Source organism: Myotis yumanensis, unplaced genomic scaffold (genome assembly GCF_028538775.1).
Source record: "Myotis yumanensis isolate MYYU_CA2020_CCGP unplaced genomic scaffold, mMyoYum1.0.hap1 SCAF_4, whole genome shotgun sequence".
Classification (NCBI taxonomy): domain Eukaryota; kingdom Metazoa; phylum Chordata; class Mammalia; order Chiroptera; family Vespertilionidae; genus Myotis; species Myotis yumanensis.
In genome coordinates this window covers 103,719,100-103,723,736 of record NW_027223755.1, presented here as the reverse complement: position 1 = coordinate 103,723,736, position 4,637 = coordinate 103,719,100, and positions in this window count along the sequence as shown.

Genomic DNA, 4,637 nt, shown 5'->3' with positions numbered 1-4,637 from the left:
TGCTGTCTCCTCATCTGTCTGTACCCCTCCCCTCGCCTGGATGTGCAGAACCCATGACGTTGGGGGTGGCTTGCCGGTACCAGAGTTCATCCTCACAAGGAGCCTTTAGGGCCCCCCTGCTCACCAGCTGCCTTTGACCCAGAAAGGAGCAAGTGTCCAAGCAGAGGCTTGGCCAGACCGTGTGGTGGTCGGCAGGCTGGTCCCCACACAGCCTCAGCCGCATGCAGACAGAAGGATAGGACGGATGTGCGGCTTTTCCCAGCGACGCCTTTCTGGGGGTGCCTGTCTGGATTCATCAGTCATCAGGCAGGAGCAGATGGAGCATGGGGGCAGCTGAGGAAGAAAAGTTTCAATTCTCCTGCGGGTTGCGACCTGCTACTGTCTGGCCCCGGGTCCCCTCCTGTTCATTCTGGGAGGCACCATCCTCATGTCGCAGGTAGCAAGGCCAGCTCCCCCATCTGGTATGCGGTTTTTGGTCTCAGTCTAGGCTCCTCCCTGAAAGGGGGGGAGTCTGGGGTACAGAGGCTGGCACGCAGTGAGTGTAAGAGGCCTGTCACAGGCCAGCCTATCGAATGTGAAAGCAATTAAAGCCACCAGCAGTGTTCGCTCCAGGCGGGCCTCGGGCAGCGGGGGAGCTGCCACAACACATCTCACCTCGACGCCCAAAGACACCCGCCCTGATCCTCCACGCTGTGCTGGCCACGCTGGACCCTCTCCCGTGGGGCGGGGGCCAGGCCTCGTAGACCCTCCAGTCGTTGGAAAGCTAGCTCCGTCACCCCTGCGGCGTTCCGGGCAGCCTGGACTAGTTCCAGTGGGTGCCTGCCATCCTTGTGGTGTCAGGCCAGGCAGGGGTCATCACAGTGGGGCATGGGGCTGCATGCCGATCCCCTTGGCCAGCCTGGAGACACCTGCTCACTGCAGCCAGCACCCCTCCCCTTGGACCCCAGCCTGTAGGGGAAGAGGTTCCAACAGGGAGAGGGTAAGAGAAGGGGCCAGGTGCCCCCAGCCCCGGAGGGCACAGTGTCCAAGGAGTTGGGGGACCCCACAGGCAAGACCCTTCGTCATGACACTGAAGCTTGAAGGGCGTGCTGGCAGGGCCAACCACTAGAGGGGCTGAGGCCGCTAGTGGGGAGAGGATGGGGGAGCCAACCCAGCCTGAGGGGTAAGCCACCGGTTGTGCCCTCAGCCATACAGGGTGGCACCTGGACCCCAGGCCAGGGAGTGGACAGGGCAGATGACCACAGCAGGGAGAGGGCGCGAGATGGGACTGTCGCCCTCCTCACTGTTGGGCTTGGCTCCCCACCTTGGCCTGCTGTAGCTCGCCCTCTGACTGCTGGGGCTCCTGCTTCCGAGCACTCCTTGCTCCCCTTCTCTTCCCCACCCTCCCCTTTGCCAACACCCCTGGCCCCCTCCTTGTCTCTGCCACTTGGGTTGGCCCTGTGTGCCCCCACGGCCCTCTCCCGGCCCCTCTCCCAGGCTGTCTCTGCCCACCCATTGGCCAAGGCGGCCTTCCCAGGGCAGGCGGTGATGTGTTCTCACTTGTGAGGCGTTCCTGTCAGAAGCACTTAGTGTACAAATTAGCCTCTGCCTCCTGCCTCCCTCTACACAGCTCTGGGCGCTGGACTGACAAGGCCGAGGCTCCCGGCCCTCTCCCGCCTGCCCCAGGGCTGGGGCGCCAAGCCCATGTGCACCCCTGGCCACCCACCCACAACCCAGCAGGAGGGAGGCCCCCAGCCGCCAGGGCTTCTCTCAAGGACCCGACCTGATCTGGATGGGACCACAGAGCGGGGCGTGCAGGGATATATTGGGGGCCAGCACCTGGGTCCGCCCCCGGTGTCAGGTCCCTGTTGAGAGCCATGAGGGACCGACTGGAGCCATGCAGAAGCTCCGCAGCCCCACCCGCTGGCCAGCCTGCCACTCAGGCAGGAAAAATCGGCTCTGACAGGCCCAGGAAGGCCAGGCCCCGGGGGCCCAAGGGGCAACGCACACAGCTCCTCTTCCAACATATGGTTGCTGTCGGCCTGGGGCGTTGCTTGGCCAGTGCTGGCTGAAGCTGGGTGGGGGCTCAGGGGCTCAAGCCACTCATCCCACCCACCTGGCCAGGCTGCTCCCTCAATGATCCAAAGGCTCCTGCTCCAGTTCGCATGCGGCCCACCATGGGGAGCTCACTCCCACGGCAGCCCCTCCGTCACAGCAGTCTGAGGCACACCGAGTCTCCACACCCCACGCCAGAGTGGCTGGGGGCCTGGTGCGTCTGGGGGTAGAGCACACGGGGAGGGCAGCTAGTGGGAGGACGCAGGACACGGCACATTTGAAGTGGGCATGGGACAGTCTGGCCCAGGAAGCAGATGCAGAGGCCTTCTCGGGTCCCTGGTATAGAAGCCTCCCCACTGGGCCCCTTTCCTCCAGGTGGGCCAGCTCTGGCAGCCCCTCACAGATTCCCCAGGCACTCCCAGCCCTCCGTGTCACTGCAGTGGAGTCGTGAACACATACTGGGATCCCCATCCACAGACACCCAGCCCCGTCACCGGCTCTGCCCCTCCCCTCCACCCTGCTGTGGGCCCCCAGTGCTCTTGGGAGCAGTGACCTCAGGTATGACCCCCTTACGGCCAAGCCCTGGCCCACCCCTCTCAGCCTTGGCTCCCTAAGGCCACCTTGAGTGGGCAAGGTGGAAGGAGTGCCAAGGATGACCCATGCTCTGGGCCCCAGGGGCTTGTGGGCACCAAGGCTGCCATATGTCCCAGGGCTCACCAGTGAGAGGGTGAGCGAGCCATGGCCATCACCTGCATGGTGCTGACCCCTCTCAGGGTCTGTCAGACCCTGCCTGGGGGCTCCCGCTGCCCCTACCCCCCACTCCTATCCACTGGGCAGGCTAACTCAGTCCCTACCCCTGTCCTGGCAAAAGCTGTGTGTGTACACACTGAGGGGATGAGACAGGCCTACTGGGCACCGTGCCACCGCCCCCTGCCTTCCCTGGGCCCCCTGTCCGTTCTACCCCCACACCCCACCCCCAGACACACATTCAGGCACTAATGGAGGTGACAGCGGGGGGCTGTGGGCAAGTTGGGCAGGTTAATGGCCAAGATGAGCTCTGACTGAGGGCAGAGGAAGGGGCAATGGGTCCCCAGACCACCCTGTTCCAGGACCAGCTGAGGAGAGAAGGCTGCTCCCCAGGACCTGGTGCCAGAAGCATCCAGAGACTAAGTAAGTCTCCACCACCCATTCTGCAAGTGAGGGGACCTAAGCAAGGGTTCCAGGACTCAGGGCAACATGGGGACCAAGCCCCATGCCAAGGGGGTGCCTGTCACTGCCTGAGGAGACAGACGGCCTCCCTGAGCCCAAGTTTACCCCAATATGTGGGGTGAGTCCCATTGGGCAGGTTATCACCCACCCCCACACCCCACTTGGGTGGAAAGTGGGACAGGCCCCAGGCACAATGTGTACCAGCTGTGAGGGAGCAGATGTGCCTGGAGAGCCTCGAGCAGAAAGCACAAGGGTGTGGGGGGCTGGCGCTGATGTCCTGGCCTCGCCTGGTCTCGGGTGCTGGGGACGGTCATCTGTGCACCTGATGGACTGGCCTGACATGTGCACAGGCCCCTGGGCTGCAGCTGCAACCGAGCTCCCAGGACCTCCCCTCACCACCCCAGACAGCAAGCTTGGGGCCCACTTTCGCCCCTGTACAGACCCCGCCTGGAAGCCCAGAAACTTACCCAGGTCATGCCCCTTGGGTGCTGAGTTCCTCTGGAGGTGCTGCCATCTCTCCGCTCACCCAAAGTTCTGGGGGGGGGGGGGGGGGACAGCCACAATGGCAGCCACCATGGCTGGTGCTGAACTCACTTTCCGTGGCCACCTCCTCCTTTTCCCAGAGCCCAGTCCTCATCTCTTCCCGGGGGCTCCTTGGTCACCTGACTTCACTGGCCTGTTCGCTCTGCCTGCTTTGAGCAAACTTTCTAATCCAATACCTTTCCCTCCCCTGGATGATGGCAACAGCCTCTAACCAGCCCATGCGCTGTGGTGGCAGCTGTGGCCTCTCAGAGGGGTCAGCCAGTGAGGGGCAGGGAAGCACAAAGCTGTTTCTGGGACCACGTGGCCAAGATCTGGGATCCCCACTCACACTCTCAAGGTGACCTGCGCCCACTGCCCTCTCTGGGCAGTGCCTATGACAAGGGGCCTGGGCCTGGCTGGGCACGTCCTGGGTTGGGTTTGTGTGCAAAGGAGCAGGCCTCCTGGCCCCCACGCTCCACAGGACTGCTGGCGTGACGGCTGCTCAAGCTGTCTCTCGGCCCGGGGCTGCCTGCACGGTCAGCTGGTCAGCCGGGCCAGGCCAGGCCGGCGGAGAGGAGAAAGCGGGCATGCTGTGCCACCCACTGCAGCCCTTCCTGCTCCGTGGACTTGATGGGGAGAAATGGAGCACCCCAAGTGGCATCAGGGGAGGTGGCACTGGAGCTGAAGGGAGACCGGACTGCACACTCACCCTCATATCAGTGTCTTCACACTGGCTGCCCCCAGAACCTCGGGACCCTGTTCCTTATGAACATGTGTTGGTTGAAGAAGGACACCTGTGCCAATAACTGGGCCATGGCCTCTCCCCCTCCTGCACAAATTGGGAAACTGAGGCCTGGCTCACAGGGCCCAAG